This window comes from Saimiri boliviensis, chromosome 10 (genome assembly GCF_048565385.1).
Source record: "Saimiri boliviensis isolate mSaiBol1 chromosome 10, mSaiBol1.pri, whole genome shotgun sequence".
NCBI lineage: Eukaryota > Metazoa > Chordata > Mammalia > Primates > Cebidae > Saimiri > Saimiri boliviensis.
In genome coordinates, this window is record NC_133458.1 from 25,451,952 (window position 1) to 25,477,050 (window position 25,099).

The 25,099-nt window shown below is 43.4% G+C and overlaps 1 pseudogene; it reads right to left on the minus strand.

The window, feature by feature from the left end:
• Positions 1-11,615: 11,615 nt before the first annotated feature.
• Positions 11,616-12,507, minus strand: LOC141580168 (small ribosomal subunit protein uS2-like; annotated as a pseudogene).
• Between the last annotated feature and the right edge of the window lie 12,592 nt (positions 12,508-25,099).

Here is a 25,099-nt window from a genome sequence, read left to right on the forward strand (position 1 = left end):
AGCCATCAGCATATGGGTGATATGTCCTTTTCTGCTGGTGTAGGAAAATATCACAGACTTGGTAATTTACAAAGAACAGAAAAATATTTCTCACAGATCTGGAGGCTGGGAGGTCCAAGATCAAGGTGCTGACAGGTTTGGTCTGATGAGGGCCCAGTCTCTGCTTCCAAGATGGTGTCGTGAATGCTGTGTCTTAACACAGCAGAAGGTGGAAGGGCAATAAATGGGCCCAGCAAGTTCCCTTGAGGTCTTTTATAAGAGTGTTAATCCCATTCTTGAGGGCTCTGCCTCTTAACACTATTACACTGGGTCTTAGCTTCCAACATACGAATTTTGGAAGGACACATACATCCAAACCATAGCAGATGGTATTTAATGCCAATAGAATTAAATTGGATTACCCTGAGAGTGAATAAGGTTAAAAAGAGAAGAGCCCTGAGCACTAGGCCCTGGGACATCCCAAGGTTTAGAGGGCAGGAAGACAGGAGGAGCTAGTAAGGGAGACTGACAGACCAGTGAGGAAGGAAGAGAACCAGAAGAAACATGTGTCGTAGAAGCCAAGAGAAAACAACAGGTTTTAAGGAGGAGTTAAGAACCAAATTAAATACATCCAGTAGGTCTGGTTAGATGACAACTGAGGATGACCATTGGAATGGCAACCTGGACATTATCAGCGACCTTGGAAACACTAGTTTCCACAGACTAGAAAAGGCTCAAGAGACGGCTCGGGAGAGAATGAGAGGAGCAATACTGGGACCAGTGAGGACAGACAAGTTTTCTAGGAGTTTTGCTATAAAGAGACAAAAATAAATGAAGTGGTAGCTGGAGGGGAGAATGAGACCAAGAGCAGATTAGGATTTTTTTAAATAGAAGAAATAGCAATATGTATGAATGCTGTCAGCATGGTGAGCATAATGCAGAAATAAAATTAATAGAGGAGGCTGGGAGCAGTGGCTCATGCCTGTAATCCCAGCACTTTGGGAGGCTGAGGTAGGTGGATCACCTGAGGTCAGGAGTTTGAGACCAGCCTGGCTAACATGGTGAAACCCCGTCTCTACTAAAAATACAAAAAAATTAGCTGGGCATGGTGGCGCATGCCTGTAATCCCAGCTACTCAGGAGGCTGAGGCAGGAGAATTGCCTGAACCCAGGAGGCGGAGGTTGCGGTGAGCCGAGATCACGCCATTTTACTCTAGCCTGGGTAACAAGAGCGAAACTGTGTCTCAAAAAAAAAAAAATATTAGCCAGGTGCGGTGGTGGACACCTGTAATCCTGGCTATAAGGGAGGCTAAGACATAAGAATCACTTGAACCCAGGAGAAGGAGGTTGCAGTGAGCTGAGATCACATCACTGCCCTCCAACCTGGGTGACAGAGTGAGATTTTTGCCTAAAAAAAAAAAAGAGAGAGAGGAAATCAAAATCATTAATCCAGAAGACTATGGTGAAAACTGCTATAACAAAGCCCTTGAGTAGGAGAGAGGGGATGGGGTCAAGGCCTCAGTGGAAGGGTTGGTCTAAGGCTGAGGCAGGACCTGCTCATCATTAGTGGTCAGGAGGAAGACAGGGCTGTGGGTAGTTTAGGTCAGGGTGCTGGTTGGAGCTTCTCAACATTCTTTGCAGATTGTGCTCATTTTCTTGGTGAAACTGGAAGAAAACTCATCAGTGGAGAGTAGGGGTGGGGTGGGATGTTGGAAGACTGGGAAGAGCAGAGGAAGCACAGAATGGTCATCTGAAAGGAGGGCAGCAAGCAGGCCGGGGATGTGCAGGGAATTGCTGGGCGGTATCAGGGCTCCGCATAAGTTTAACGATCAAATATTTAAAGTGACTTTAAACAATATGAGTTTTCAACCAGCAGTTTTCAAGGTGGGGCAGATTCAAGTGATGCTGATGTCCAGCCTATGCTTGTGGGAATGAGTGGTTCAAGTGGAAGGAGGACATCGTTTGACACTGTGACTTTACTTACCAGTTAATCTCCAGGGTAGGGACCATAATTCTATTTTACCATTGAGTACAGTGCCTGCCACAAAGTAGGTACCAAATAAGCATTTGATAGAATACAAACGTTGCATAAATTACAGAGTATCTAATACACGACATTCTGCCCTCTTCCACTTCTCACATCTTCCCTTCATTGATCCTCTCCCCTTCTCTTAAGGTTACTTACACGTTCAACTTCACACTGAAAATGCATCTGCATTTACGGATGATAACAGTAGTTTCTCAGCAAAGAAACCCAAAGACTACATTATGTGTAAAGTTAAGAAAGAGGCTATTCATTCTGATCCCATCTTTGATGATAATACAAAACTCTTTTCTATACGTCTTTTATTTTTTTTCAAAGCATATTCACCATGATCCTCTCCTCTCATCTTGAGAACCATCCTGAGAGACAGTATCATCCCCATCTCACCAACGAGGAAAGCAAAGCCATAATGTTCCTGGGTCGCAGGGCCAGTGAGGAATTCAAACAGTAGTATCTGACCCACACCCCAGGCTGCACAGGCTGCTAACCTTGGAGGGTCACGTGATTTTGCTGTGTCTTATGACCCCGCTGGCTTTTTAAATCCTCTCTCTCTCTCTCTCTCTCTCTCTCATCCATTCCCTACAATCCCTTTTTCTTTTTCTTTTTTTCTTTTTTTTTTTTCTTTTTTTCTTTTGAGACAGAGTTTCACTCGTTACCCAGGTTGGAAGGTTGGAGTGCAATGGCACGATCTCGGCTCACTGCAACCTCCACCTCCTGGGTTCAGGCAATTCTCCTGCCTCGGCCTCCTGAGCAGCTGGGATTACAGGCACACGCCACCATGCCCAGCTAATTTTTTGTATTTTTAGTAGAGACAGGTTTTCACCATGTTGACCAGGATGGTCTCGATCTTTTGACCTTGTGATCCACCCACCTCGGCCTCCCAAAGTGCTGGGATTACAGCCGTGAGCCACCGTGCCTGGCTACAATCCCTTTTTCTATCCTTTCCAGCTTCCCTCCAGTGATACGTCTTAGGCCTGGGTAAAAGGGTTAAAAAAAAAAAAATGCTCCTGTCTCACTCCAGATCTCAGGAACAGAGTTGATGTGTACACGTAACAAGTCAGCAGCTCAAAACCCCACCAGTCATGACTCAACATTCTTTATAAGAAGCCAAGCTTCTCAGAGTGCACACCCTGGGGCACCTGATCCCAACTCCCACCTCCTATCCCAGGGTGTGGGTATTCACTAACATCCACTCCTTCCCTGAGATCAGATCCTAAATACTTCTTATAGTTTTCAGAGTGATCACTAAGGTGTGGGGGCACCACTGTTGGCAGCACGTGTATTATAGCTTTTATTCTTTTACGATGAAAACACTCCAAACTCCAACAGGATTTTTATCCATACTTTACACATGAGAAAATTGATGCCTGGGGAGGTTAGAACTTGCTCAAGGTCACCCAGCAAGTAATCAATGGGGCTGAGACCGGGACTCAGGTCTGATGCTAAAGGCTGTGCTTTAACTGCTATTATACCATCTCTCAATCTCTTGCTGAAGAGCACAACAGGAGTGACTTCCAAATAAAAACACTCAGATTTTAATGGCCATCTCCTGTCCTCACTAAAATTATGGCAGAGTTAGTTTGCTCTAAAGCCATGTCTCAACCCAGACTTGACAGGAGAAAAGATCTACAAAGGAAGGGCAGGTAGGGGGATTTCCAGACATCACAGGGGTAGGGGGCAGGCTGGGGATTAGTGATTGAAATGCTAACGTGCCTGCCAGGTAGGTGGAAGTGGAGAAGCCGGGAGCCGGGAGGGGAGGCAGGAGCCATGTGCCCTGGGTCCAGGACCACTGTGATGAAGGCATAAAAACAAGGATTGGAATCCCTGAAAGGGAAGGGACAGTCCCAGTCTCTTCTTCCAATGAACTCCCATCACTTTCCTTCTCCAAAAAGACTGTGTAGCATTTGCTACGCAGCGCAGTAATTTACTGCCTACCAGCCTTGCTGGGCCCTAGAGCTCCTGACCATGCCAATAAGGCATTCCACTCCTCTAAGTGATCTTGCTATGCTTGATGGCTACCTGGATCCTTCTTCCCAGGTAGGCTACCATTCAAACTTGAACTAACCAAAAGCAGGACACCCATAGAACAGATGAAGGAGAGGGAAGTTGGCTTGGCAGGACTGTGGAGAACCTCAGTGGGGTACCATCCAGGTAATTCGAGGCTCTCTTAGGGACCCAGGCAGGGAAGAAAAGGACTATTTAAATCAAGTTTCACTTACTTTCTCCAATATATGTTTCTATTACCAAAAAAAAAAAAAAAAAAAAAAAAAAAAAAAAAAAAAAAAAACCTGCATTATCTTTTAAGCAAACACATGCATTTGATTCCTTTTCCTTCAAACTTAAACCGCATCCCCTCAAATTACACCCTGTTTTCCACATTTTTTATTTTTGGAAATATTATTCAATGTGTGTATTCCATATGATGGGGAGGACAGAATTCAATTTTTACTTATTTTTGAGGGACAAGCTAGAAATAATATGGCCAAGAAGGTAATGAAATGGTCTGCGTGCAGTAAGAAAGACAGGCTCCTGCAGAAATGCTGCCCCCAGGTTGGAATTCCGCTCACTGACGAGTCCAAAAGTCGTAAGAGCAGATGCTGCGGTAGCAGTTTGGATCATTAGTGCGAATGTGCCGAGGGACTGCGCTATGCTCAGAGGTTGCAGGAAAGATATTGGGCTGGTTCTGGGAGCTGGGAAGAGCAATTTCACTCATCTTGAGCTACTTAGCAAGAAGAGAATTAACCCACACAGGGAGCCGGCATATGATTGAGTAAATTAATCCTTCCCTGGCACTCAAAGCCTCTTTAAGAAGTTGCTTTTCCTTTGAAGGGGAGTGGTGGATTTCCAGACATCACAAGGGAAACTTGCTGTATTTAAAGAACATATATGCTCCTGAAAAGTTGTTTTTGTAAATTAAATTTTCATATACCAAATCCTACTTTTCCAGACTTTTTTATTATCAAATCAAAAAAATCTTCTTCAGAGAATACAGTCAATCCACTCTTGGGAATAGAGCACAAGCAAAAGGTAGCATGCTTTTCTTTTTAACATTATGCTATATATATATATATATATATATATATATATATATATATATATATACACACACACACACACACACATATATGAAGATAAAACTCTCAAAATAAGTTACAAGAGATAAGTTTCTCAAAATAAGTCACAAAACATAAGTAACCAGAAGTATCTGCTTCCTTGACTAAACAGCTTTGTAGTCCAAAGGAAATCCAATGATACCTAAAAAAAAAAAAAAAAGAGAGAGAGAGAGACTGCAAGGTCTCTAGAATAATTGTCTGAAACTCCAGTGTTCTTGGATGTTAGGATATTGTCTCTCAGCTTTAAACCTACCCTTGTATTCTCTTCTCAGATCTCTGGAAACCAACTTTGTACTTTGCCAACTCGATCTCTGTTAGCCCAGGGAATAGGAGGCACTGGAGAGAGGCTGGGTGGCTGGAGGAGAAAGTGTCACTTGATCCTTCCTGTGCACTTCCTATTTTTGTCAGTGTCACCCCGCCAGTGGTTCTCCCTTCTGCAAGGGGCAGCTGGTTCTAGTTTCCAGTTCTTCCCATGCTCCCAGAACTCACCTCATCATGATCCTTGCAATGCTAGATTAGAGCAAGCGTGTACCAGCTCAACAGATTTTCAGGAATTTTGTGAGCTAATCTTAAGCACAGTTATAATTTACAATTAATTATATATACTTATGTTTTGGTCTGTTAGGGTTGCCGCAACAAAGTACCACAGACTGGGTGATTTAAACAACAGGAATTATTGCCTCACAGTTCTAAAGGCTGGACGGGTAAGGTCAGCTATCAGCAGGGCTGGTTACTCCTGAGACTGTGATACAGAATCTGTTCCATGCCTCACCCCTTGCTTCCGGTGGCTTCCTGGACTCTTTGGCATTCCTTGGCTGTAGAAGCATCACCCCGAGCTCTGCCTCGTGTTCTAGTGACATTTTCCCCGTGTGCGTTAGTGTATCTGCCTTCAAATTTCTCCTTTTCATAACACCAGTTGTATTTCGGTAGAATCCTAATGACCACATTGTAACCTGATCACTTTTACAGTGAAGGCATTATCTCCAAATCAGCTCATATTCTGAGGTACTGGAGGGTGAGGACTCCAACATAACTTTTGAGGGGGACACAACTTAATCCATAGCACTTACAATTAAACAAATTCTATTTCTAAAAAATTATAGAGAGGAGGAACAGATGTTTTCTAGTGACTAGAGAGGGAGTGGAAGGATGTGGCTGTCAAGAAGCAGCCTGAGGAAGTTCCTTTGCGGTGATGGGACAGGATTCCAGCTATACTGTGGTTGTGGTCCTACAAATATAATAAGATGTCATGGAGTTATACTCAAAGACATAAAGAAATGACTACACGCAAAAACTGATCAAATCCAAGTCTGCAATCCAAGTAGTTGGATTGTGCCAACCTATTTTCTGGTTTTGGTCATGTATAGATGTCACTATTGGGGGAAGCTACGTGATGGGTACAGGGGTACTGTTTTCATGACTCCTTCTAAGCCTATGATTATTTCAAAATACAAAATATTTTGAAACCAACAAAGATAGTAAATACCCCAAACTCATTACTTCCTAATTATTTTACATTTTACTGTCAAATGTGCTCCTGTCCGCTGGCTGTGCGGGTCTTCCCTTCTGAGCTGCTACCTCGTTCCCTGTTCCTCAGTCCTGGGAATGGCAGCTGTTTCCTGCAGTTATACCTCCATGCCACCTCAGTGATCCCCCTTTGCTTCTTCGGTTCTCCTACACCAATTTAAATAAACCCTTAAATTCTATGAATTATGTTTGTTTTCCTGACCAGTCCCTAATACAATCAGTCAACACAAATGTTCTCCAAATCATGCACATGGCCCAGACCTCCATTCCTCTTCTGATTATGACAGGATTTTATTTTGGAAAATTGATAGTCTCACTAAAAAGGGATGTCAGGAAGCAGAGCTTCTGTTGGCCCCGAAGAAGTATAGGCAATAGCCAGCTATGCAGCCCAGATCTGTGGCTGTGATTATAGAGCAATCTCAGGAAATTTTTTTTTTTTTGACACAGGGTCTCACTGTCACCAGATTGGAGTGCAGTGGTGTGATCAGAGCTCACTGCAGCCTCAGCCTCCTGAGCTCAAGCAATCCTTTCACCTCAGCCTCCCTTGTAGCTGGGACTACAAGCTGACATCACCACATCCAGCTAATTTTAAAAAAAATTTTTTTTGTAGAAATGAGGTCTCCCTCTGTTGCCTAGGCTGATCTTAAACTCCTGGGCTCAAAGGATCCTTGTACCTCAGCCTCTCAAAGTGCTGGGATTACAGATGTGAGCCACCAATTTTTTTTTTTTTTTTAAGACAGTCTCTCGCTCTGTGGCCCAGGCTGGAGTGCAGTGGTGCAATCTCAGCTTTCTGTAGCCTCTGTCTCCTAGGTTCAAGCGATTCTCATGCCTCAGCCTCCCAACTAGCTGACACTATAGGCGTGTGCCATCACACCTGACTAATTTTTGTATTTTTAATACAGATGGGGCTTTGCCATGTTGGCCAGGCTGGTCTCGAACTCCTGGCCTCAAATCATCCACCTACCGCAGCCTCCCAGAGTGCTGGGATTATAGGCATGAGCCACTGTGCTTGGCCCATTTTTTTTAATGATTTCTCCGCTGATTATAAAAGTAATCCATGTTCATATAGTATGTTACAAAGAGTATAAATAAATGGACACATAATCCCAGTATCCAGAGAGATATTTCTGTTGATATTTTGATGTATTTTCTTCCATAAGTCTTGTGATACATAATATAAATAATTCATATTTGTCTATATATATATCTTTTAAATAAGTCAAATAAAAATTGATTCATTGATAGATACTGCTACGTTTTGAAGATATTTATCAATCACTGTTCTTCCCCTAATATGAATTGTTTGAATTCCCCATTTGAACTATTTCAATCCACTGATAGATAAATATAGACTTCAGATGCTGACGGAAATATCAACCTTAATGCTTGCAGGAAAAGCTTTGTGAACATGGCTGTGGTTTGTGGCCAAATAAGCTTTCTCATTGTCATCTCATTCCTACTTCAAGCCTAAGAATGGGGTTCTCAAGGCAGACACTTTACCAGCCAGATACAAGTGGGATGACTGACTGATGTGTCCTTTGATTCCCCAGAGGAGGGGCAGAGCAGAAGGCAGGCCTGGATCCACCTCTGAGCTCAGGCATGGAGACAGGAGCACAGCACTTCCCAGCTGTGTCATAGACCTCTCCCCAGCAGACAGACCTGTTCACTCGGCACCAGCCAGTACACACTGAAAGTCCTGCATAAAGAGGGATGAGGAGCAGCAGGAGTGCAAGCCCACTATCTCACTGGCCAAGAACATTATTCCCTCTCTTTTGCAGAGAAATGAGTGAGACAAAATGAAAAGGAAAGCTGAATGAATTTGCCTGCCAAAGTGATCTTCTTAGAAACACAAGACCTAAGGAGTAGGAAAGCCCCTCATAGATGCTGTTGGTATCTTGTTCTTTTTAAGTAATGCTGTATTGTGAGCATCTATCAGTCATCCAAATATCCTTAAAACATTTTATCCTTTTCTTCTTAAAACAACACACAGTCTTTGTAAAAATTTGAGAAAGAAGGCAAGCTACAAGAAGAAAATAAGCAGCACAGCAATCCTGCCATCCAAAAATAACCAGTGCTACATTTGGCATCAGTCCTTCTAATGTTTGTTCTATGTATACGTACACATTTGTCCCAACTGAATTACATAGCACATATTGTTTTGAAACATGTTTTTCATTTAATGTTTCTAAAACATCTTTATATATTTTCCCACTTGCCTATTGCTGCGTAACAAACTGAATTTCATGGTTTAAGACAATAATTTATTTTGTTTATGATTTTGTGGATTGGAGCTCAGGCACATTCAGTGATATGGAGAAATGGATTCCAGCCCTTGAAGGCAAGCAGCAGGGTCACACTACAGATGAGCATACAGAATGGAAGACATTTTCACAGGCTTCTTCTGAGAATACAGTATGCTACTTATGTTAAAGAGTCTTCATAACTGCAGTGGCTGAACAGCATTCTAATTAAAAATGTGTCACCGTTGATTTAATAAATTTCAATTGTGGAAAGCGTAGAAACAGCATTACAAACACCTTTATGATGAATATTCCTCTACGTAAAACTTTATCTGCACCTCTGAAAATTTTTTATTAGGTTAATTATTAAAAGCAGAATTACCAGGTGATATACTTAAAACTGCTTGATATAAAAGGTCAAATTAATTTCTAGAAAAACCCTTATTTAGATCCAGTTCACTTAAAAATATTTTATTCTTTGAAAGAGAAATATTTCCATCAATATTCTTTAAAAATACTTTTGACACTTTTCATCTACTATTTTCACAGATAGTTTTGAATGCGAATGAAATTTCCACTGAAATTTGTATTGGAGTTTAATTAAACCTATAAATGAACCTGGGATGAAGGAGATGGCCTTAACTATTCAGTCTTGTGGTTCAGATGTCTTCTACCCTGATCTTCTTTTATACTCATTGGCAGAAATTTATAATATTCATGACTGAATTATTGTTAGCATTTTACAGTTTGTAATCGCTTAAGGAGGAACTCTCTCCTACTACACACTTGAACTGATTAACAATGTGTAATTGGGTAAGCAATTGTTTTATATATCTATGCATGTTCAGCCATCTTTCTAAATTCTTATTTGTTCTAAAGGTTTTCAATTGATTCTGTTAGGTTTTCTGGGTAGACAATCACATTAACAGCAAATGGTGAGACTTCTGATCTCCTTTCCAGTAGCCCTTTTTATTTCTGTTCCCTATCTTTTTGCATTGGCTAGAATATTCAAGACAATAGCATAGTAATAATAGGCATTTTACCTTATTCCTGATTTTAATGAGAATATATCATATTTAAAGGTGCTTCCCCATTAAATGTGATAATTTGTCTAATATATTCTTTATCATTTAAAAAATTCTCTAGTTTCAGTTTGATACATTTTATTTAGAATTGGTACATAATTTTTTCTGAAATAACTTTTAGCCATCCACTGAGATCATGTGGATTTTCATTTTAGATTTACTGATATATTTCATAATACTAAATGATTCTTACAATCCTGAAATAACCCAATAAAATCATCATGAATTTGCCTTCTCATACACTGTTAAAATTAATTTTTACCATTTTATTTAGAAATTTTGTGTTTTTATACATAGCGAGAATGGTTTGTAATTTTCTTTTTTATGTCCTCTTCCTCAAAGTCTGTTGCAGAATTTTTGGAGGTTCTTATTTCACCATTTCAGAAGAAGTTTCTCCATCTTCACCCCTAACTTGTTTGATTGAGACCTATATCTTTATCTTAAAAAGATGAAGAGATAATTTGAGGCTTCTCATAATGCTCTTTTCAGAGAGTAATTTGCATTTGCTTCAGTCAGGAGGAAGATAAACTGTCAATCCCAGATCACTATAATCCAAAAGTGGTGAGGTGATTTAAAGCCAGGCTTCAATCCTTTCAAGGGACAGGCCATTTCTGGTTCACCTTTACTCCAGTAATATGAGCACTCGCAGCCTTCATCCAAATCACAGAGCTTTATCAGGGGCCCCATCCCTAAGAGGCTCCTGGTCCCCCTAAGTCTGCTGAAAGTCATTCTCAGCATCTTAGAACTTCTGCTGCATCTTCTGGCATTGGAAGGCACTCTTCGGAGAAAACTGGCCAAAAGATCCAAGCCCTCCCCAATGAGGCTTCCTCTTCTCACAAATCTTGGCCCAGTAATTCTTCTATTTTCTCTGATACTTTCAAATATGTTTTTAAAGTATATATTTTGTCTTGCTTTTCTAGTCATTCTTAGCTGGAGAATGGGTTTGAACTGCCAAGCCAGTCACTACTGGAAAGAGCGCCACGTCAGCCATCACAGTTGCAGGAAGCAAGGGATGACGGAGAGGGAGGCACCTCCCAGCTGAGTCGCACACATTTGGCGATCCTTCGTGGATGGTCCACATGACACTCCTGCTTGTACCTCATTGGCCAGAATGTAGTCCCAGGGCCATTCCTGGCTTCAAGGAAGGCTAAAGAATATAAACTTTTAGCACAATGTATTACCACCCTAAATAAAATCTGGGTCTTATTACTAGGAAAAAAAGAGAACGACTATTCAATAAGCAGCAGTCTCTGCCACGTTCCTCATCTATAAAATGGAAATAATATTAATACCTAATTTATGGAATTAATGTAAGGATTAAAGTATATAATGCAGGTAAAGGTCTTAGCACAGTGCCTAAAACAGGGTGGACATATGATAAATATTAGCAACAGCAATATTTATTGCTATATTGCAATTTGACTATAATAGACTATTATACGACAATCAGGAAAAAGAAAATCTTTTTAACTTCCTTTCTCTAGTTTCACATGGATACCTGAAGTAAATTCACAACTTATGGATGCAATTTCTTTTCTTTTTCTTTTTTTTTTTTTTTTTTAGAAACTTGACGTTTATTTTCCATCAGTCTTATTTCCATGTTGCTTAAGAGCCCATGCAAGAATAGCTCAAGACCATTCAGTGGTTATTCCTACCCATTCAGTGGCCTGAGCAGTGGGAGCTGCAGGCCAGTCTTCCGTGGCAGGCTGAGCACTCCAGTCTTCAGTAGGGAACTGCTGGATTGGCACAGAGGGCACCTGCACACCTTCAGACCAGTCGGCAACCTCAGGCTGAGTAGCAGTGGACTCAGGAGCTGAAGTTGTCCATTCATCCCGAAATTCCTCCTTGGTCACAGCCTTTTCAATAGCAATCTGCTCTTCTTTTTCAATCTCTTCAGAATCTCTATAAAAGTAGAGATCAGGCATGACCTCCCACGGTTGTTCGCGGGAAATGGTGCCACGCGTGTGTAGAACTTCCTGAGCCAGTATCTACCACATCAAACCCACCGAGTGAGCTCCCTTGTTGTTGCACGAGATGGCAATGTCCACACGGTACAGAGGAAAATCTGTGTTACACCAAGCAATGGTAAGTAGGTTAACATAAGACGACTCCGTGAGAGGCTGGTGGTCAGCCCTGGGGTCAGTAACCACAAGCAGCCATGGCTCCCGGAAGGCTGCCTGGATGTGGTTGGTGAAGGTTCCAGGAGTGAAGCGGCCAGCAAGTGGAGTGGCTCCAGTGGCAGCAGCAAACTCCAGCACGGCCCTCCGGCCAGTATTCCTGGAGGATATAACACCGACATCAACAGGGTTTTCAATGGCAACAATGGCACAAGGTGCCAGGAGAAGCTTCTCCCAGGCCCTCTTCAGATTTATGATGTAGATGCCATCACTTTTCCTTGTATAGATGTACTGTTCCATCTGGAAGTCAAGGTGCCACCTAAATGGATTTCTGCTACAAGGAACTTAAGGACATCCTCCTCCTTCATTTGCAGGACATCAGAGGCTCCAGACATTGTGAACATTTCCCTTTAAGTTATGACGGGAACCCAGAACAATGCCACATGGACCTCTCAGCAGGTAGCATGGAAAGGCAGGATGCGATTTCTACTATCGTTTTGTTTCAAATGATGGAGTATCTGCTTGATATAGAATAAGTGTTTATAAATCTAGCACCTAATAGGTATTAAAACCATGTAACTACACTCTGGATTTTCTTGCACTGACCACATTTTTAGTTTCATTCACTTCCATCCAAAAAATATATAAATGTGATTTACTTTTTATGCCTTTGTGAGCTCTACATCCTATTAAACAACAATACAACCCACACTTCAGCACAAATCCTTTTGTCAAACAAAAGTTCCAATTTTTAGTTGGAAATCTATAGGTATTCACTATTCTTAAAGCCTCTCTGATATTTAAGGATGTTCTGAGAGTTCTTCACCCTTATTTTTACCTCTTATCACAACCACACCCACAGTGTTGTACATATGGATATGGATAAATTATAAGGGGTCACAGAACTTTTCATTCAAGCAGCCACAACAAAATAGGCACTATGGTATCCACCTCCCTCCAGGGATCAGATATGAATGAATTAGTAAATGTGCATGTGCATGCATGTGTTTATGTGTGTTGGAATCCCAGCATGGCAACAGTGTCACTGCTGATGATTATCGGAAGAAGAAAATTTACCAGAGTGACACAAATTACTAATTACTTTATTATGCAGTGAGAAGAATAAGAAGCTGAAAGTTGTTTCAGCAAATTCTATTTTTAAGCAAATAATTATTGGGTTTCCAATGCTCTAAATTAAGTAATTCTCCTTAAGACCTTCCTTAAGTCTCCCTCTTTGAACTCCAGCAGCTGGCAAAGAATTGCAGCTGGCTTTGGAATGGGCTTTGGATTTCATTTGTAATTATTTTTTTCAAACATGCTATCCTCAAAATGAGCTCTCTTCAGAGGTGTTTTTCTCCCCGCAGTCATTAGGATTGGCTGTAATAAGTCATTCACAGCTTTTCCCCTCATTTTACACAAGGTGGGATTGAGTAATATAAAGATCAATAAAAGAAGAAAAAGTAACTTGGGGTTAGGCACACTGACTCACGCCTGCAATCTCAGAACTTTGGGAGGCTGAGGCAGGAGGATCACTTGAAGTCAGGAGTTCAAGACCAGCCTGAGCAACATAGTGAGACCCTGTCTCTATAAAAGTAAAAATAAAAATAAATAAGACTCGCATGGTGGTACACACCTGTAGGAGGGTCACTTGAGCCTCAGTAGGTGGAGGCTGCAGTGAGCTGTGATTATATCACTGCACTCTAGCCTGGGCAACAGAGCAGGCCCCCGTCTCAAAAAAAAAAAAAAACAAAAAAAAAAAAACCTCAAACCAAGTCTAAGACCAAGTTATGCCACCTTACTGGCTTTATGACCTTGCATATTGTGTTAATCTGGGTGTGCCAAAAAGTAGAATATATTTCCATCCTTTTCTTTGGAGAACCAAGAATATATACGGAGTAGAAGGAATGGGATCTGCAGTCATGGAGGCTGAGAAGCACCAAGATCTACAGTTTGCAAGCTGAGACGCAGAAGAGCCAGAAGAGGATTCAGACCCAGTCTGAATCCAAAGGCCCAAGAACCAAGAAAGCCAGTGGCCTTAAGTTCCAGTCAAAGTCCTAGTCCAAAATCAGGAGAAGACCAACGTCCCAGCTCAAAGAAGTCAGGCGGAGAAGTGAACTTGTTCTAAGCATTGCATTCTATTGAAGCTTCAATTACGAGGCCCACCCACACTGGGAAGGACAGCCAGCCTTACTTAGTCTATAAATTTAAATGTTGATCTCTTCTAGAAACAATCTCACAGACACACCCCAAGTAATGTTGAACCAAATATCTGAGCACCCTATGGACCAATCAAGTTGACAACTAAAATTAACCATCATAGTTATCCCATAACTTTCACCTGTCCTGAAGAAATAAGTATATGTTAGTACCTTTTAAACTAAGAGGCACTGGACACACTTAAGTATTTTTATTAATATGGCCAAAAATGGCAACAAATATCTACATAATAAGAATTATGATAATAGCTCCCGTTTTTAGGATATTTTGAGGATTTATCATGTGCTTGGCACATATATTAATGTATTCAACCCTCACAATAACCCTTTGAGGTAGGGATTAGAGTTTCTCTAATTTATCCATCAGCTATAGGAAGGTTAAAGAACTTGACCAAGATCACAGAGTAGCAGGTGGAAGACCCCAGTTTCAAACCCAGATGTTTTGGATCTAGAGTCCCTGTTCTAACAGCCACACACCATTACCTGCCTGAGGCCAGCAGGGATGACGACCAGCCCAAAGGCCTGAATAGGTCTGCTCATCTCCCTGGCCCTCTCCTTTTCAACCATGGGGTCAGGCATCACTTTGGACCATCCTAAAGATGCCCTAATGCAGAGACAGTTAGAAACATGGCCAATTTTAACAAGAGGGTACTCAAGCTGGAGAGAAAAGGCAGAGAGAGCTGGGTATGAATAACTCATTTGGGTGTGGGTAGAAATGGTTAGAACCAGGCTAGTGAATCATTGCCCAATAATCTACCATCAACCCATCCCCCCCTAGAGGTGGGGATATCACTCAGAGTAATTTTATTTTATCTGGTCACCGGCAGAATCTGAGGCAATGGAGAAATCAGGTTGGTAAGATTTCATAAGAGCAAGTAGGGAGAGAAGGAGGTCTGAGTGGAGAGACAGACAGATGCTCAGTGGCCCAAGCAGGGGTCCCCTGAGGGCAGGCTTACAGGTCAGTGGGCAGCATGAGAGCTCTGTGGTCTAAAGCTCAGGGGTGGTAATGGGCAGAGCAAGGGGACTCGGCCACTGTCCACTGCAAGATCTTGTCTCTGCCACATCCAATAACCACAATGTCCATGATTCCATTAACAAGAGTCGTTAGATTGTGCAGAGACTGGCTCATGTACACAGTAGGGGTTATGGGAGGCTGAGGAAGGGACAAGGACCAGCGCACAGGCATGGCCAGGGTAAGTGACCTTAGCAAATCAGGTGCTTCACTGAATTACCATTGCCCCATCTGCAAACTAGAAAGAATAATCCCAGCCTGGCTACATGTAGTCACAAGACACAACCAAGACAATGTACACTGTAAATAGCATCTGGGAGAGCCAGCAAAGGCACAGCTCCAGGTGCCCAGACTCTGGGGCACCACATTTCTGACTGCCAAACCTCAACCTTGCTCACAACTTTTCAACTTGAAACCAGAATCGAGGGGCAACCAGCAAGCAAGGCACGGTGTGCATGCAAGATCACCTTGTCTGATCTCAGAGTCCAGGGAGCCAAAATCACGCAATGGAGCCTCTGCAATCCCTGGAAATTTGATCTCATTCAAGGACGGTGTTCAACAGAAGTGTTCCTGGGCCCCAGGCAGCTCAAAACCTTGGCTAGATGGGCAAATATTTCAGCAGGAGGTTAGCAAAATTGATGCCAACTTAAATGAGCCTCCTCCGTGGCACTGCAGAGGGCCATGTTTGTACTGCAATATTTTCTGTTGCTATGTAAAGAAGAGAGAATATCCCAGCACATCATCAGTGCATGCTTCCCTAGTGTCTGACACAGGGGTGGGCCACACGCAGAAAGCAGTGCTCAGAGGCAGTGGCAACACAGCTGACACTGGGTAACACGGAGACTTGAGGAAGCATTCCAGGCCAGAGGCTGCATTTCTGCAGCCTCATGAGGACCCTCAGCCAGCAGAGCAGCAAAACTGCAAAGTGGATGAGCTGACGAGGGAGGCAGACCTGGTTCATTACACTGCCCGGATTTGTGTAAACTTGGGACAGTGAACCTGAGCCACTGTTGCCTCACACAAAATAAGTAAAATAAACCTACTCCTACCCTGATTCCACCTTTCCTCTGGGCTGGATAACAAACAGGTGTCTGAGCGATGTGATGATCGAGTACACAGCCTAGTCTGCAGGACATGTCAGTCATTCCTGGTGCCTTTGCCTGTTGCCACCCAGACCACTGAATAATATTAGAAGTGATTTCTGACAAGTAACTGATGGTCTGATTTTAATGAGGTAGAGACTGGTAGGCTTTAAGGCTGGCTACCCTAGAGAGCCTCAGCCACGGGGAAGAGCTGCTAAGTGGGTGTGCTGGTAAGCCAGTGACTGAGCTCAGGTGGTCCTGAGAGTCTTCCTCTGTGCCTTCGACTCCTTTCCTTGATCTGAGGAGTGAAGTCTGAAGGAGAAATAGAGGAGGACCAGGAAGTTAAGGAGTCAGAGCTCCCGAGGCCTGGAAACACTAGAGATTGGTAGTAAAGGGTCTCAAGGGAGTCTTCAGCAGCATCCCTCCCCCAGGACCCACAGTGTGCAGAAAGTGCCATGTGGTGGGAATAAACAAGCCCTGGCAGGCCAGAGGGCATCAGTAAAAGGAATTCCACCTTGCAGCCCATCATAGACCACTCCCCACGTCTCACAGCTCCTTTAACCTCCCATGCTACAGTGCTTGATGTTTATGAGTGAGCACCAAGGAAAAAAAAAGGGTAAATCAGTGGGATTGAGGAGATGGAAGGTGCAAGTGGGAGCAGAGGACTAGAGCTTATTTATACACCTAACAAAACATTTCATTTAAATGGCGTAGTGTCGAAGAAAGAAGTCATTAGATAGTTGTGTGCGTATGTTGTGTCTGTCCTCATTTGCAGAGGTTTTCAGGGACAGGAGTCTTGCCTCTTTCCTGTCTGTAGTCCTATAGGGACTGGAACATGTTAAGTATCAAAATCAATACTTCAAAAGAGTAAGTAGATGAATAAATGAAAGAAGTTTCTAGAGTCCACATATGGCTGTGTCCAAGTGAGTAGCCCCTTGACACAGGTCAGAGACAGAGCAAATGTGGAGGAAAGCAACGGAGGCCACTCCTTTGGCCTTCTGGTTGCCCAGGCTCTCCCCTCCCGGTCTTTCTGCCCACCAGTTTGTCTGCAACATTGCTTGATCCCGATTCTCCCTGCCTGAGAGCCTTCTGTAGCTCCCTATTGCTCTCAGCATCAAAATCCTCTCACGGCTTTTAAGCCTTTGCATTCTCCCCACACAAGCCTCTCCTTGCTGCTCACAGGCCGCTCATTCCAGCCAGCTGCTCCCACTGGCCGCCATCACTCCTGCTCCTCCCTCCTTGTTTCCTGACCAAACCCAGAGAGTCTCCAGGGCTAGAGACCCATCTAACAGCTCCAGTGGTTAAGGATCTGACTTGAAATCTCCAGGCTTCCAGTCTGGGCCGTGCCATTTAGCAGGGTCAGATTGTGGGTCCTTATTCCCTGGGTTAATTCTGTCTCACCAATGAGACTATCAATTCCAAGAGAAGAGGGAATCATGTCTACTCTGCCCCCACTACCCAGCTTGCAACTGACTGATAAATCTATTATTATTATTATTATTATTGAGACTGAGTTTTGCTCTTGTTGCGAGGCTGGAGTACAGTGGCGCAGTCTCAGCTCACTTCATCCTCTGCCTCTCGTGTTCAAGCGATACTCCTGCCTCAGCCTCCCAAGTAGCTGAGCTTACAGGTGCCTGCCACCATGCCCAGCTAATTGTTTTGTATTTTTAGTAGAGATGGGGTTTCATCATGTTGGCCAGGCTGCTCTTGAACTCCTGACCTCAGGTGATCCACCAGCCTTGGCCTCCCAAAGTGCTGGGATTACAGACATAAGCCACCGAGCCCAGCTGATAAATCAATTATTACAATAAAATCAATATTACAATAAGTAAATAATTATAATTATATATAACTATAATTACAATTTATAATTGTAATTTTTATATATAATTATAAACATATAATTGTAATTATAATTATATTTATATAATTATATTAATTTATATAATTATGATTTATAATATATATGTATATAAATATAATTATTATAACTATAATTGTATATTAATTGTATAATTGTATTTGTATATATAGTACATTATTATATAATTATATATAATTGTAATTATTTTTGTAATTGTAAATTATTGTAATTACAATAATACATTATTGTAAAATAATTCATTAATTTTAAAAGCCCTTCTGGGCTTCAGGCACAGGGATGGGGAAGACTGGGTAACAAACAGCTATCTGAATGACATGACGATTGAGCGGGATAATGGGTGTGCCCGTCCTGAGGAGGGAGGCAGGGACCCCAACAATCAATGGTGATGCAGAGTCATGAGTGCCCAGGTGGGAGCAGACGCCGGGGAGACACCCAGCTCACTCCACAAAGCTTGCAGAACCTGGTCTTCCCAAGGAGGTGATGGCCAAGGGACCCCCTCTCTCCCTTTCTCCCTGACACAGATCAAATCAAAACTCACCTTTCTCCATCCCACTGGGTTCATGATTCTCATCTCCCCTGACAGATTTGGTCAAGTTACTTACATCTTGGGCCTCTATGACCTCATTAGTAAAATAATTTTAACAAGCCTAAGCCTGATGCTAATCCAGTCTCTAACCCTAATTTTAATGAATGATGAACTGCTAGCAGGACTATGGGATGATTCAGCTGGATAAAGCATATCCCACACGCAGGACATAAGAAGTGTCCATCATTATTGGTTCCTTTGCCCTTCCCTGCTCTGACCACAGACCTTAAGTTTGAGGACCCAGGCTTATCCTGGAGCTCAGTGTATGTTACTTGAACTTGTCCTGAGAGCAGTTAGCCATTTCTCAGCTAAGCAGACACTTAAATATCCAAAGGTCTATCTAATTTACCTGATGAGAAACCTCTTCAGCATACTGTAATGTCTAAGAATCTCCAGAAAGGAAATAAAATTTAAGGCACACCCGCAGAAGTGTCAGCGACTTGATGTAAATATGTCTAATCCTCCTAAAAATTATGAAAGTGGTTATTACCCGCATTTAGCAGATGAGAAAACTGCAGTTTCTAGAGGTCAAGTATCTCATTCAAGACCTCACAACAAGTCAGTGGTAGAGCTGGGGTTTGAAGAGTTTCTCTCCCTGACTGCAGGAAAACTCCACAGGAGTCACTTCTTCAAGCCAGGAGTAAGGGGAGGACAGAGGACTGATGATGACCTTTTAGTGACTCTTAGGTTATATTCATGGAGGCATCAATTCTGCCATTTCACTGTTTGCTTGTAAGACTTTAGGTAGATTACCTTTCTTCTCTGTGGACCTCAGTGTTGTTTGTTTACAAAAGTCTTAAGTTTTTCTAAGACAGACCCTGATGGGAAGGAGTTTGAGGCACGGAGGGACAATTTCAGATAAATGATCTCCCTATCAGCATCAACTTTATAGGATTCCCCATGGATTCCCCTAATTTGAATACAAATCACATTTCTCACTTTCAGAACCAGTTTCCCTAAAGCCATTATCCAAGTCAAACCCTGAGCCCTACTTCCTGCCTTTGCCATCCATGCCCTTGTGAATCAACAGTACCTCCCGAGTTCTTCTGCTCGTTAGCTGGTCAGGCCCCACTGCCTCCTCGCCCCAAGGAACATCATCAACATTGGGAAGGGACCCCCCAAAAAAAACAGTATGGCATGTTAGAGGTGGGAGGCACTTGGGGACCACCTACAGTACCCCCGTTACAGGTGAGAAGACAGGCCTTGGAGAAGCCAAGAGGCTCCCCACAGGTCCACAAATACCAGCTGTGAAGCCACCCACACACGTGCTCCTAGGCTCCTACTGTCTGACGGTGGATCACGACTCCATGGAAATTAGATGGATCAGCCGGCAGTGGCAATTAAATGTAGTGGGCTACAGGCGTGGGGGCTGTCAGGAAAAGCAGTGCTCAGAGCGATCGAAAAATGCTTCCTGAAATAAATGTGTTGTGAAGCCCGAACTGAAGAATGTAAAGAACGTGGAGAACTCTGCTTGAAGACTTTGAAGCAGAAATACGTCTCAGAAATTGTGGCACAGATCACTGTTTGTGGCTAGTGGTCTACGCGAATATCTGATCTCCCTCTCCCTTTCTTCCTCAAAAACAGACTTCCTGATTTTTCCTCACTGGGTACATGAATACCCAGAATAAAAACTATATTTCCCAGACTCCTTTATAGCCAGGTATGGCTAAATGACTAAATTTTGGCCAGTGAAATATAAAAGTGCTGTGTGCAACTCCCAGGAAGTTTCTGTAAAGGAATGAGCATGCCCTTCTCCCTTCCTCTCTCTTTCCTTTCTGCTGGCATGCAGATGTGACAGCTGGACCCTAAGCAGACATCCTAGACCATGAGGTAGCATGCTAAGGCTGACAGAGTAGCAACATAGCATGCTCATGTCAAAACACCACTAGTTTTGGATAGCCTACTACCAACTTCTTTAAAGATACAATCTTCTGTTTTAAGTCACTTATATCTGTCCTTTCCCCCAAACTAAACCTAATTCTAGCTAATTCCGAGGTAGAAAAGAAATAAATTCAGGAACCCCTAAGAAAATCCAGAAAACGGAAAAGACAAGCTGGTCTTACAGGGAGTTAAAGTGAATGGAGAAGAATCACTGACATTTTGGTGGATCTAGTGAATGTTCTAAGAGATTAGCTGCATTAGTCCGTTCTCACATTGCTGATAAAGACATACCCAAGACTGGGCAATTTACAAAAGAAAGAGTTTTAATGGACTTACAGTTCCACATTGCCGGGGAGGCCTCAAAACTATGGCAGAAGGCCCGGGGAGCAAGTCACATCCCACGCGGAGGGCAGCGGGCAACGAGGAGAGCGCGTCCGCGAAGAAAATCCCGTTTTTAAACCCATCAGATCTCGTGAGACCCATTCACTATCACGAGAACGTGGAAAGCACTAGAAAGACCCACCCCCATGATTCAATCGCCTCCTCCTGGGTCCCTTCCACAACATGTGGGAGTTATAAAAGCTACGAGATGAGATTTCGTTGGGGGCACAGAGCCAAATCATATCGCTAGTGGTTCTCAAATTTGAGTGTGCATCAGCACCACCTGGAGAGTCTTCTCAAACACAGACTGCTGGGCCCCAACCCCAGAGTTTCTGATTCCATTATCTTGGGATGAGTCCTGAAAATGTGCATTTGTAATGAGTTAGTAGGATGCCGAAGCTGCTGGTTCAAGGAACCACGCTTGGAGAACCATTGTGCTAGGCTCTTCAAAGACACTTACCCAGACTCAGTTTTCTTGCATAAGTTTCAGCTTTGCGGTTCTAATAAGGAGATATGATTTTCAGTTGCTTTCAAAGACCAGGGAATGTGGGGAGGCAGGAAAGGTCTGAACAACAGCTTGGGCAAGCTGAGCATCCAGCGAAGAGAAGATTTGTGATGCAAATGATGTACTGGTGTTCAGCTGGGAGCAGAAGGGATTTCAATATGGTGAGCCAAATCGAATTCATTACCTGACAATTAGCTCTAAATTAATGCAAGACTGTGCCGGCTGAATGTGCTGTAAGGAAGAAGGTTCCTGACAGCTTGAGATGGGCAGGATCTGAAACATCAATCTTGGCTGGATTCAGAGAGGGCTTTCTCCCAGCTTGCCAGGGTACTTGGAGCTCAGAGAATGGCCAACGCCCCACTCGGACGCCCTTTCCAATTGCACCCCCTATAGGTTCAGTCCTCATGTAACCCAGCCCTACCTAATCCAGGATGGGCTTGGTCTCCTCTGCCCTGGCACCTCCAGGTTTGTTTCTCAAGAGACTGCCTCGTGTCACACACAGACTGGCTGCTAATTCTCCTGCAGTGAGATGCTGTAGGATGAAACTCATTATGTTTTATAGGAGCAAACTGTTAGCACTGTGTGAGGATATTTGACCTCCTCAAGTGGAAGTTGTAAATCCCTAGAGGATAGAAATTATCTTCCTTCTTTCTTTAGTTAATTATCTCCCCTACTTTTTCCCTTCCCTCCCCTGCCCCTCCCTTCCTAAATCACTTCCCACAGGGCTCCTGATGTAGTGCACACAGGAGTATGACTGTAATGAATGATGACCTGCAGCTTGAGCATCCTTGGGACTTCATTTATTTATTCATTAAACATTATGCGCCAGGATGCACGTCATCATGGCCTCTGACCACATAAAATGCATAGAGTAGTCTAAGAGACAGGCAACTGAGGAGTTAAAAATCAGACCCTAGGGTCCTAGGATATGTGTATGGAGTAGGGGCACAGGGCACTTTGCAGACAGACTCTTCTTGCCAATGTAAGAATCCTCTCGGCCGGGCACAGCGGCTCATGCCTGTAATCCCAGCACTTTGGGAGGCCGAGGCGGGCAGATCACGAAGTCAAGAGATTGAGACCATCCTGGCCAACATAGTGAAACCCCGTCTCTACTAAAAATACAAAAATTAGTTGGGCATGGTGGCATGCACCTGTAGTCCCAGCTACTCGGGAGGCTGAGGCAGGAGAATTGCTTGAACCCAGGAGGCGGAGGTTGCAGTGAGCTGAGATTGTGCCACTGCACTCCAGCCTGGGTGCCTGGTAAGAGCGTGAGACTCTATCTCAAAAAAAAAAAAAAAAAAAAAAAAAGAATTCTCTAAGCATTCTAGCTGTCCGTGTGGACCCTCTTTGTTCTTCCCAGGACAAGCCTCAGCCCTGCCAACGGCCTACAGCTCCCACACTCTGCTGAGGATGCAAAGACATCGTTGTCCAGGGTTGGCTCTGAAACAAGGCAAGGAAGGCAAAGACATGATAGAGAATACGAGGACCACAGGGGCTAGATCTGCCCCTTCTCCCTTAAATCTCCCTCAGCCCAAACACCCCTCAAAGCCTCTTCCAGTGGGAATCTTTCATTCCCCAATATCACCTTCTAGGAATTTCAATAACCTCATATTTGCATCCTTAATAAAACTCTTTTGAAGTCTGTTGAGTTTCCCTTGGTTCGGACAAATGGCTCCCAGTTTTGTTTTTTTTTTCTCGTTTGACAGTGCTGAACTGTCACTCAGAAGGAAGACAGACAAGTCCATTTCCACCCATTGGTCAGATTCTCTCCCAAAAATAATTAACTTAGATCATTCGTGGAATGAATCTGCATTTTAAAACATTAAGAGACGCTAAATGACATTTGCATAGTGCTTTACAAAATGCTGTAACATTCATATCTTATTTGACTTCCCTGATCACTCTTGGAATTCCCCCCAGTTTTACTGAAGAGCAGTAGGAAGTCATGAGAGAAGGCCTGAGCTCTGGCCTTTGGCTCCCAGTCCAGTGCTCTTCCCAGCAGACCCTCCCTCTTTACTACATGCAGCAAATAATATCCAGATGTCACAGTCTCGGAAAATGTGTGTGTGTGATGTGTGTTTGCATATCAGCCTCAACCTTCCACCCATCTCCACCACCACTGTCATCACACCTGCCATTCCTGGGTCAGAGTTGCCAAGGAGAATAAATATGTTATATTCAGGGGTTCATCTGTATTAGCCAGGGTTCCCCAGAGAAACAGAACCATCAGGAGAGGTGTGGGTGTGTGTGTGTGTGTGTGTGTGTGTGTGTGCGTGTGTGTGTCTATTTACTTTTTATTTATTTTAAGAAATTGGTTCATGTGATTTTGAAGCTGGCAAGTATGAAATCTGCAAGGCAGGCTGGAAACTCAGGCAGGAATTCATGCCGCAGTCTTGAGGCAGAATTTCTTCTTTCCTGGAAAAACTTCAGTTTTTGCTCTTAAAGCCTTCAACCAATTGGATCGGGCCCCACTACGCTATAGAGGGCAATCTCTATCAGTTGAAGTGACCTGATGGTAGATGGTAACCACATTTATGAAACACCCTGGTTATTGTCTAATGTTGCAGCCTTACCAAGCTGACACATGCAAATGACCATCCCATCATGTCCAGTGCTAGCTCTACGAACTAGAAGGCATGAGGAAGAAGAGTTTGGGGGAGATGAAAGTATCCCTTCTAACCAGAAACCCAGAGATAGGATGCCAGGAAAGGGAGCATTCCCCACATGAGACCCAGGGGAACGGTGACCTCTTCGGTCCCATCCTGCCAGGAATTTGAGAGATGTGTTCCCATCAGGAAGGGAGTCTGAATAAAACTCCTCTTTCCAGAGCAGAGGCCCTATACCCTCCCACAGCTGCTTCTATGGCATGGGTTCCAACCAGCTCCACTCAAAGACTCCTGTGCTAGGAAGAAGATGGTGTCACATCATGGCATCAGGATTCAAACACCATCAGGAGCCAGGGATGGGATACCTGGAGGGCTGAGAGCTGGGGCCCGAGGCAAACTGGACGGGAACACTTTGTCCACAGAAACCTGACAGTCATCTTTGAAATCACAGCAGCAACAATGTGCCTGAGAGAGCTGGGGACCACCAATCTGCCACCTTACTCAGTGGTAATGAAGGCCACAGCCTGGGGAGCCATAAGTGCTGAGTCACAGGTTCTGTGGAGAGATTCTGCAGATACAAAGAAGATGGGAAAAATACCTGATATCAACTAGGCTCAAAGACCCCAACAACTGCTCCCCATCTGCAGCCCCCTTCATATCCTGGAGCACCAATGAGCTCAGTCCTCACACTAATCCTCACCCTCCTGGAAAATAGTCACCCAGGATTGATTTTTCCTGATTAAATTATTCCCTACATTTGATAAATAACACCTGCCCTGTCCTATGGCTTTCCTCTGACTCTGTTTATTAAATAATGCTCGAGATTTTTCTTCTTGCATGA